The sequence below is a fragment of the Macaca mulatta genome, chromosome 10, assembly GCF_049350105.2.
Source record: "Macaca mulatta isolate MMU2019108-1 chromosome 10, T2T-MMU8v2.0, whole genome shotgun sequence".
In the NCBI taxonomy this organism is placed as follows: Eukaryota; Metazoa; Chordata; class Mammalia; order Primates; family Cercopithecidae; genus Macaca; species Macaca mulatta.
Genome location: NC_133415.1, coordinates 73,321,202 through 73,332,667, shown reverse-complemented (window position 1 = coordinate 73,332,667; position 11,466 = coordinate 73,321,202). Strand labels below are relative to the sequence as shown.

General features: G+C 40.7%; 1 long non-coding RNA gene across 1 annotated transcript; it reads left to right on the top strand.

Moving 5' to 3' along the window:
- Positions 1 to 5,992: 5,992 nt before the first annotated feature.
- LOC144332247 (uncharacterized) lies at positions 5,993 to 10,749 on the top strand. Its single transcript, XR_013400148.1, has 3 exons — positions 5,993 to 6,231; positions 6,581 to 6,694; positions 9,879 to 10,749. It is a non-coding gene; the product is annotated as an uncharacterized LOC144332247 (long non-coding RNA).
- The last annotated feature ends 717 nt before the right edge of the window (positions 10,750 to 11,466 follow it).

Here is an 11,466-nt window from a genome sequence, read left to right as displayed (position 1 = left end):
TTTATTTTGATCTCTATCTTTTGAAGCCAGAAACTGTTCATGTTTAACTTTAAAGAAAGCTGTGATTTTTTTTTTTTTTTTTTTTCCTAGAGCAAAGCTGCAATTTGAAGGCAGGATTCTATTAAAAACAGACAAATAATTCCCATTCCTTCCTGGTCCTGCCTATTGTTTTCCTAAGTTTGTTTGCATTCCCGGGTTGAATCCTTCTGGCTAACCCTCCAAAGAGAGGGTCCCGGGCATTGCCGTCCGTGAGGTTGACTGTCTCATAAGGTCCTTGGGGAACACATCCTGTTTCTCCCTCAAAGAGGCAGTTGGAGGATGTGAGAGAACGTCTCCTGTCTTCTCCATTCAGAGAGCCTTTTTATTTCCTCCCTATGTTTTGTCTATAGACGGCTTCAGTCTTCCTAAGAAGAACTATTCCTAGGAAGAAGTGTTGGTCTGGAGCCAACATCACTTATAGGTAATACTTTGTAGACAAAAGGTTGGTTTAAAGAACCCATGACCCTGTCCTCAACAAGTAATCCACCCCATCCTCAAGACACATACTTTAAACAGAGTTATACAGCACCAGCAACATGCCTTTAGATGCATTCAGCTGATCCCGCCCTGTGTGTGACACATACTTTCATGCCATGTAAGGTGTCGCTAACACTTGGCCATGGATCCTTTTACCCAAGGAGTCCTGCTATGCTTGACATTCTTCATGTAGTCATTGCCCGGCAACCAGAGCTGAAATGCTAGTTGTAACCTAGGAGCCATCCCTGAGTCAAGTATTGGCTTTTCTTTTTAAACTTATTATTTGTCTTATTCTTACATATGTATTGGAGGAATGTTGAGCTTTCTTTACTTTTTATTTTATTTTTTTATTTTTTGAGATGGAGCCTCGCTCTGTTGCCCAGGCTGGAGTGCAGTGGAGGGATCTCAGCACACCGCAAGCTCTGCCTCCCAGGGTCAAGTGATTCTCCTGCCTCAGCCTCCTGAGTAGCTGGGATTACAGGCAAGCACCACCACACCTGGCTAATTTTTACATTTTTAGTAGAGACAAGGTTTCACCGTGTTGGCGAGGCTGGTCTCGAACTCCTGACCTCAGGTGATCCACCCACCTTGGCCTCCCAAAGTGTTGGGATTACAGTCGTGAGCCACCGCACCTGGGCAACTTTTCTTTTAAAAGGAAAATATTCTGGAGACAGTGATAGTGTGATATTGTCACCTGTATGTGCTTTTTGGGGCCTTCTTTTTCCCCAGATCCACAGGACTATGCTGGTCTAAATGGGGAGAGAGGTGCCTCACGGTCCTGTGTTTCCTTTCTCTTTGAACGGTGTGGGTTCTTACTGGTAAATGCAGATGCAGTTGGCAGTGCACGCAAGTAAGCAGTTGCTTGCTGAGAAAATTCCTAACTGACAAATATTGAGAGAGGCAACAATTTTTTCTCAGTCTAAACATGAAAGAGCCACTGCTGATTAAATGTATCTGGTAAAGAATCTTTTCCTAAAGTTTTAAACTGAAACCGCTAAAACCTTTTCCCCAGAGTATTCCAAATACAGACGGGCAAATTGTATTTTGTCCAACTTGCCTTTTCCTGAGGGAAAACTAGTGATGTCCAAGGCTGGCAGACATGGAGCTCTGCGCATCCTGATAAAGATAGGAACTTTAGGCTAGCAAAAAATCCAAATAAACAGATTTTCAAACAGACCAGCTTTCCTTTTGGTAGCTGAAAAGGAAACCCCACATCCAGGAGGAATGCAGATCAAAGCGAAGCCCACAAATGATGCAGAAACACATAAAATAACAAACAAGCCTGGTGGGAAGAGGGAACTTTTTGTAAAAGAATAGGCCTCTTCATATTACACTGAAATTGAATGCAAGATTGCAAGCAAAGATACATGAGTTGGGAATACAAAGCTATAGTTTCTTTCCCCTTTTTTGGGGCCAAGAGTATACCTTTAATAGGTCACATTGGAAGCCACTAAAAGCAAAGGACAAAAGATAGGCCCCTTGTTGGAAATCTTGCCTAGTTTTCCTTTTGCAGTTGCCTCTGCTTCTCTTTCTTGGTATAAAGTGGACAGAATAATTAATCCATTTGACTGTAAAAGTGGAACCTACATTGCCCTGGTCTCTAAGCATTTCATGTAAAAACTGAGCCTTTTTAATTCTTGAAAACCTGGTTCTATTTACCAGTGTTCTCAGGTGAGAGACAGATTTAAAATTGTTGACATGATGACATTTTAATTTAGACGACCCTTTTCCCTGGTGTTAAAATTTATGTGGGGTAAACTCTCAATTGGATCAAGTTAGCAAGGTAAAAAACCACTTTTATGATATTTTATCCTTGGGAGTTAAGCCCACTTAAATCTTATCTGTGTTCTGAATGTGAGGTGCTAAGTGGCTACTGAAAACACAGAACATTATTGGATGCTATTACTCGCTATTTAAAAATCAAAATTACCAGCATTGTTAAGTGTCTTATTTTTTGAGAACCACTGGAATGAATACTTGCTGGTAGAGTTCTTTTTGAAGACCCTAAAGTGTTAAGTGGACATTTAATTGAGCTTCTAGCTCACGTGCTACCTCCATTGAGAAAGGGGAGTTGGCAGTCCATTACTACCGTAGGTAATCTTTAGTAACTTGCCCCTGGAAGCAGCATTAGCATTGTCTAGGAACATTACCTGGGGTATATTCCTTGGAGCAGAATTTTCGGTTGCTGCATACATTTCCCTTCAAATATATTAGCTGCTGCCAAATGGTTCTCCCCAATGGTTGCATCGATTTACATCCCTCCCACTGTGTAACAATTCTGTGTCTTATGGTTTTGATATTCTTCTAATGCTATTATCATACTTAACTATTTTTCTTACCAGTTTTTGAAGAATGAGAAATGGTATTTTGTTCCATTCTGTACATCTGATTACTTTACAGAAACTATTTATTGGACATTTGAATTTCCTCTTCAGTGAATCTCATGTTTTGTCAATTTTTTTTTTTTATGGGTTGTTTTTTCTTATGGGTTGTTTTTTCTTATGGATTTGTGGAAGTTATTCCAATTTTCTGTAGAGTGACTCTATCATTGCAAGCATTGACAATATATTTTTTCAGTGTATGACTTGAGTTTTTCATTTTAAAATGGTATCTTTTGATATACAAAATATTAAATTTTAATGTAGTTGAATTTTTTCATCTCTACTTTTGTAATTTGTGTGTGTGTGTGTGTTTACATGTTGTCAGGAAACTGTTTATTACTCTTAAACCATAAGGAAATTCTTCTGAATCGTCACCACTGAGCCCTTAGACTACCTGGAATAGATTTTTCTGCATGATGTAAAGCAAGGACAGCAGTCTAACAAGCTATCTCCCCAGCCACATTCATACATAGTCCCTTGTTTTCTCAGTAATCTGTGGTGCCTCTTCTGTTACCTGCCACATTTCCATGTATGGATGTGACTGTTTCAAGGGTCTCTATTCTGTTCCATTGACATTTCTTTATCCCTGTGCCCATACCATACCACATTCATCACTATTGCTATACACAAAACATGTTTAGCATTTGGTAGAATGAGTTTCAGTATCCATCTTCATTCTTTTCTTTTAAATTGGGCTATTCTTTTTCGTTTTTGTTTTTGAGACGGAGTCTTGCTCTGTTGCCCAGGCTGGAGTGCAGTGGCATGACCTTGGCTAACTGCAACCTCCACCTCCCAGGTTCAAGTGATGCTCCTGCCTCAGCCTCCCGAGTAGCTGGGGCTACAGGGACCTGCCACCATGCCCAGCTAATTTTTGTATTTTTAGTAGAGATGGGATTTTGCCATTTTGGCCAGGTTGGTCTCCAACTCCCAACGTCAGTTGATCTACCTGCCTCTGCCTCCCAAAGTGCTGGGAGGCACCGTGCCTGGTCCTAAAATGGGCTATTTTTGAGGCTTTGCTTTTCCATATAGATTTTATCACCTGCTTGTCAAGATTCATGAAAAACTGGGTAGACAATTTAATCGAAATTACATTTAAATTTTAATTTGCAGATTGACATTTTTGCAATTTTAAGGTTTTCATCTGTGAACATGGTATATTGCTTCACTTATTAAACTTATTTACTGATGCCCTTAAATAAAGGATTTATCTGTAAAATATTTGCATATCTTTTGATAGACTCCTAGGTACCTTTTATTTTCTGTTGCTGCCAGTTTTTGTTGTTCTCAACCAAGAACTCTGGCATATGCATTCATATTTATGCTCCAATTTAAAATATATTAGGTACTAATGCAGCTGTATAAAATACAGTTCTTCTCTTTATACATAATTCATACTGAAGAGCAAAGACAGATGGAACAACAGGATGATGTGGGCATTCTAGGATGAAGTGTCAATCATCATCAGAGTTAGTTGATACGAGGTAGTGCAGAAGAGAGAAAAGGCCAGAGAGGCAGGCTGGTTCAGTTGGAGAAGGACTCATCAAAGGGATAGGCCTTGAAGGTTGAGTAGCATTTTGATGAAGAAATGGAATGTATATGTTGAAAGAAAGCTTATGAACATAAAGTTGTACATGGTTAGGTGACAGAGGGTTGAAGATGGTGAGGAGATGTGACCAGACTGTGGATGACATTGAATGCTAGGATGAGTTTGCACTTTTATCTTTTACTCCCTAGGAAGCCTTCCAAAGTTGGATGACATGTTGAACCTCAAGTCTGACATTTGTAGAAAGAGGAAAGTTAGGAGAAGTGGGGTTACCTTGTGATAAATATTTTAAACTCATTTTGATTCAGAGATGGTTGTGAACTGAGGCAAAGCTGTTGTTGTATGTGAAATCAAATGCATTCAAGAAAAGTTTTAGAGTTAGGATTTAGAGAAGGCATTGCTCTCAAAAATTCTGAGAAAATGCTGGAGTTCTAGGAACTGCCAAGGACAGATGGCTCAAGGTCTAGCACACAGTATAACCTATTTATTATCTTCATTTTCTTTCTGTAATAAAGTATTTTATTACCTGGGCTTTTCAAAGTATTATTGGGGCTGATTGAGAAATATGAAGGTATCTCTGGATGTCTGTGACCTTCATGAAAAAGCCCTCATTATTCTCCACTGCCTGATAAGTGATTTTACTTTCTTCCCCCTCAAAATTTCCTTTCAATTTCATTGAAAGTTGTACATTTTCTTTTCTCCATTAAGCATCATCTTTTGTTTCCTAATAGAGCCAGATCATGGAAGGAAGGAATATAGCTCAAAGTGATGGGGGACCTGACAGGTACGGGTGCAGGGATGAACAATCTGAAATAGAGGTGTTGCTGCCAGCTGTCAGAGAAGGTCTCAAGGACATGTAAGTTTCTCTTTTTTAAAGCACAGGAGACAGTTTCTGAAGTAGCCAAAGAGCATGCTTGCTGGACCCAACCAGCTCTGTGAAATCCAAGGAGTTGTCACTTCTTGGGAATGTTAATGTTGGAGGAAGACAGAGCATGTTGTGCTGTCTGAACCAGCTAAAGTCCCTGAGACACCAGTAACCTTCAGTTCCTTCCCCTCACCCTGAATCCCTGCTCAGTCAGCAACCCCATTTCTTTCTTTCTCCCTTGGCTTTCATCCTCTGCAGTGGGAAAAAGAATTCCCTGCCATTTCACCATAAGAAGAGGATAGTGAAAGGGTATTTTGTTATTTGAAGGAGCCCTTTCCTGTGAATAAGCCACTGCAAACCACTCAATGTACTCTGGGTGTCAGATTTCTAGGCAGAGGGTGGCCTGTCCCAAAAGGGAACTTGTTCTGAGACCATATAAGATACTTTGGAAATAACAGATCCAAATAACTTTGCCAGTTATTAAGCCAATGTCTTTAAACTCTAAACCCTCCCTCTTATATCCTGCTCTGTGACTCTGGGGCCGCTGGGGCGGAGACCCTGTTAATTCCGTTTCAGCCTTGTCAGCTGCTGCCAGTAGGGGGTGCTAGACTGAAACTGCGAGGTTGGAGGAGAGAGCAGTGCCTTCCTGTGTCACCTGACCAACGTTTGTTCTTTGAGGAAATCTCATTTAGTTCTGGTAGCAGCGGGTGGTTCTGGTTTGCAGTGTATTCAGCACTCACAGAACAAGCATGATCACATTCCCTTAGAGACACCAACACCAGCACCAGCTGCCCGTGTCCTTCCCCAGATGCCTGGGTCCAGCTTGAGGGAGGGACTGTGTATCCTGAGGACAGCACCAGCTGAGCTTCGGATCCTTCTCAGTGGTGCCTTTTCAGTTCTGCAGGGCCCTCCTCTCCTCTGAGAATGTAAGTTGAATGACTCCAATCTCTTCCCTTTGTTCCCTTTGCTCTAGGAGCTGGTGCCTACAGTTGCTGTCTCCTTGATACCTAATGGTTTCCTTTTTGCCTGTTCAATTACCTTGTTAGAATTTTCTACCTAGTTAACAATTCTATTCTCTCTTTGCAGTTACTGATACAATTTCTATTGGGTCTAACTAGATTAGTGGTTCTCAAACTCTAACATGCATCAGAATCATCTTGAGGGCTTGTGAAAACACAGATTGCTAAGCCTGTTCCCAGAATATCTGATATAGTAGGTCTGAATTTGTCCAATAGTTTGAATTTTCTTTTTTCTTTTTTTTTTTTTTTGAGATAGGTTCTCTGCTGTCCAGACTGAAGTGCAGTGGCGTAACCCCGGCTCACTGCAGCCTTGACCTCCTGAGCTCAAGCAATCCTTCTACCTCAGCCTCCTGAGTGGCTGGGACTACAGGTGAGTGCCACCACACCTGGGTAATTAAAAAAATTTTTTTGTAGAGGTAGGGTCTTGCTATATTGCCCAGGCTGGTCTCAAGCTCCTGGGCTCAAGCGATCCTCCCACCTTGGTCTTGTAAATTGCTGGGATTACAGGTGTGAGCCACTGTGCCAGGCCCAATAATGTGAATTTCTAGCAAGTTCTCAAGAGATACTGATGCTACTGGCCCAGAGGCCCCACTTCGAGAATCATTGCACTGAACAAAGCAGTCTGCTCCTAGAGAAATATTTGTCCTGAAACCACCATAAGACTCCTTGAAAGTAGTAGACCCAAGTAAACACAATTGACTAATGACTTGATGATGTTTTGAAAATAAAGCAGAGTGAGGTTCAGGGTGTTACCACTTGCCAATGTAGTAAGAAAGGAAATGAAGGGCATGTATGATCATTCATTCATAAAGTTTCCTGCAGTGTGATCATATATTTTTAGAATGGTGTGCAAGAGGTGTTCCTGGCATTTTATAAACCCACAGGCCTTAGAGAGGGAGTGGTTCAAGGAGGTACATCTAAATGGTTCTAAACAAGAGTATATATGAAAGAATCTTAGGTTATTTGGTGGGGAGTTCAGATTCGTGCTTATATATTTTGTCATGCCAACAAATGAAAACAAAAATTCAAAAGCCCACGCCTGACCATGTTGAACAGCTCCATGCTTGCTTGTTCTTTATACTCTTCCTTGACATATCCATGGTAGTTTTTGTTTTCTCCCTTACATGTTCTGAGAGGGAAGTGAGTATCTTAAATCCCCCTTAACAGAATAGAAAACATATAATACATAATAAATGAGGGACTGCTTTTCCACATATTCCCAGCAATCATGCTTGCTTGGTTTTGGTAGTTGTGAGGTGAGGGGACCAGAAGAGAAAATCGGGACACTGGGGTCAGAAATCCTAAGGTTACAAATTCAATGAGGGTCAAGAAGATGGGAACACCAAAGCTTATTGAGACATTACTCTGGTTGCAAAACAAATTACCCCCCACCAAGTGGCTAGAACCAACAACAATGGTACATTTGTTTTGCTTATGAATCTATAATGTGGGTAGAATTTTGTAGTGACAGCTCACCTCTGCTTGATTCAAGGTCATTTAGAGTAGCTGGATGCTGGGGCTGGAGTCGTCTGAGGCTCCCTGCTCACAGGTCTGGTGGTTGATGCTGGCTATCAGCTGATATCTTAGTTGGGGCTGTTGTAGGGAACATGGCCATATAATCTTTCCATGTGGCATGGGCTTCCTCACAGCATGGTGGCTGAGTTCCCAAGGGTGAGTATGAGGAAAAGGTGGGAAGACTGAGAGGAATACCAGGCAGAAGCTGTATCTTTTTAATGACCTAGCAGCCTTGGAAGCACGTAGCACCACATCTGCAATATTGTATTGGTTAGAGCAGTCAAGTCTCAGCTTAGATTCAAGAGAAGGGAACCCAGACCCCACCTCTCAGAATGGAGATGAGTGGCAAAATTCTGAAGAGTATCAGGGACCAGAAATATTGCTGTGGACATTAGAAAAAGATAGTCTGCCATATGCTTTAAGTTAACCTGTACCATTGCTCAAGCCCCTGATACCATCTTTATGCAAGGTAATCCTATTTTCTTTTGGGATCTGATGACTGAATCAGAGGTCGACCCCTGACATGGGAACTGGGCTAATTGGATTCTGTTCTGACCAAGAATTTAAACAAAGGAATCAGAATGAGATATCTGTACTTTTGAATCTACTTCTGGAGTCAACACAGCTTGTGGACTTCAGAACTGAAACAGGTACTTTTGGTCCATTTGCATAGAGAAGCAGAGATCCAAGACTGTATAGCGGAACAAAGGAATAAAAAGGGAAAGGCAACCTGTGTTTGCTCCTGATGGCTCTCCAGCTTCCTTGTGATGCCCCACTAGATTTATCAACTCTAGTTATGTGAGACATTCTTGTATCCTAAAAGCAATCCCCACTTTTTGTAAGCAAGCTGTGTGGATTTCTGCAGTCCGGGTAGATTGCAGGGCAAGAGAAGACAGTTCTCCAACCGAGGGGTTTCCCTTCTACCAAGTGGACTGATTTGTACTAGGCTGTCCCTGAATCTGTTTTCCATGGTTCCTGCCCTTTGATTTTATGCTCCTTATCAAGGGTGGCCCCACCCACCCCACCTATTTTTCTTCAACTGATATTGTAGGCACAAGAAAATCTCTCGTGGAAATAGGCCAGGGTAAATAAATGAGCATTTATTCTGAATCAGCTCGATTTTCAAGTTTTATTTATACAAAAGACAAACGGAGATGTTCAATGAACATGTTTTACGAAGAATAATAAGGTAGAATGTTCTGTTGTGCTTTTCGCAGGGCCTGCACCCAGATGTTCTTGGACCTTTTTTACTGGTTCAGGGTGTCCCCATGCCTCAGCTTGTGTGCACTGTGATTCTAGCAGCATGAACTATTAGCTTTCTTCAGAGGACAGCCCTTGGGTACCAGCTGTGCTTTGCCCATACAAGTGGACTTCCAGAAGTATCTGGGAGTTTACATAGCCAATGACTAACAGGTGTGGGTATATGAAAGCCTAGTTCCCTATCTCTAGGTGGGCCAAACTCGCTGATATAATTTATGCTTTGGAGTTTCCTGCAGGATGGGCCTGTGGCTGGGACTTTGCCTGAAATCACCACCTTGGCTGGCTCCTTCCTTGTTCTGGTTTCCTCATTCCTTTACTAGTTTCTTCTGGGAGCCCTTCCTTAATAAGCCACATGTACGTGAATTCTTGTCTCAGACTCTGCTTCTGGATAACCCAAACTAAGATATAAAATAAAATGTCATGGTAAGAGAGAAGCGTTAAAACAGTCAAGCTTGTGTTCGGATCTCTGCTTACAGAATTGTTTTATTATACAGTCATGGACCCAGTTTACTTTTCTAATTTTGTCTCCCTATCTAAAATATGGAGGTAGATTCTAGCTTTCTCCATTGTTTTTGAGTTTTATTATTTGCCTACAATTACCTAAATCTTGCACTACTTCCTGGCTATAATAAATCTCTAAAGAACAACCTGGATTTAGTTTTCTACATGGTGCTTTTAGTTGACTTCTCAATGAAAGTTTTTTTTCTCTTTTTTGTTCTGGCATACACATTTTCTTTTTAATTATAATTCTTATGTACACGATATTTCTACTATGACAGGATTACCTGGAAATGAGCTTTCCTGGCAACAAAGAAGACCTTGACACTCAAATTTTGATCATCGATGCCTTCAAGAAGAAAGATTTTTGATCAAAAGGGGGAAATGAGAAAAGAAAAGAACTTTTATCTGAGGAATGTGAGTCCTTTTTGGGGGACAGAGTCTCACTGTGTTACTCAAGCTGGAGTGTAGTGGCATGATCTCCACTTATTTCAACCTCTACCTCCCAGGTTCACGGGATTGTCCCACCTTAGCCTCTTGAGTAGCTGGGACTACAGGTGTGTGCGACCATGCCTGGCTAATTTTTGTAGTTTGTAGTAGCGATGGGGTTTCACCATGTTGGCCAGGCTGGTCTTGAACTTCTGGCCTTAAGTGATCCACCCACCTCAGCCCCCCAAAGTGCTGGGATTACAGCCATGAGCCACCAGGCCTGGCCTGAGTCCTTTTAAATTATTAAGCTCAAAGAGACACTAAAATGACAGCAAACATGTCCTACTTCCCCCTTGAGTTATGTGTCCATCTCTTGAAACCGCTTGCTAGTGCTATAAGTAGCTATAAATTAACCTAACAGTGCTGCACCAGACACTGTAGCCCATACCCTATAGCTTAACAATGTAGAGCCAATCACGAATCAATATTACTGCTGTGAACCAATGAGAATTCTTAACAAACAACTTTGTATCAGCCCATGCCTTGTGACCCCCCCTTTTTTTGCCTTTAAAATTCCATTTTTAATTGCTGCTAATCAGAGTATATATTCAGAGCAATTTGAATGTATGTACCTGGGTTGCAATCTTCAAGGTTGGTCCAAATAAACTCTCTACTTATATTTTAAATGGAGGTAATAATTACTACCTTGTGGCCTCATGCAACAGATATAAATTTCATCTCCGTAAATCTGTAACTATATCCGAACAGGTCTTGAAAGATATAGACCAGCACTGCCCAATAGGATTGTTTGTGATGTTGCGTTCTCTGCATTGCCCAATACAACCACGAATCAGATGTGGCTACTGAGCACTTTAAATATGGCTCGTGTGACCAAGGAATTGGATGTTTAATTAGTTTAAATATAAATAGCCATGTGTAGAGAATGTGTATCATATTGGACAGCAAAAGGTAGATTAGATGATAGTATTATAAAGTTGATTTCCAGATTTTTGATAATTGTACTGTGGTTATTTAAGCCATGGTTTATAAACATACACAGAAATATTTAGGAGTAAAGAAGAATCATGTCTGCTACCCATTCTCAAATGGTTTTGGGAAAAAAAAAATATAAAATAGTTGTGGTAAGAAAAAGTTAACATTTAGGGAATTTGGGTGAAAGTTATATGGGAATTTTTTGTAGAAAGTAAAAGGGTAAAAATGTTAAATTCTTAACTGTTATGATAAAAAACTGGAAGACAGTAAAGTCAATTACTTAAGTGGTAGCCATATATAAATATTATTTAGCAATATGGAGGAAAATACTAGAAGAAAACAATTTACATTACCTGAAATATTGAAAGTGTCTATACATTCTTCACATTCCATTCTGCATGCTCTTTTGCAATATAATTTTGAAGGTCTGCTCATCGAGTAGTCTAT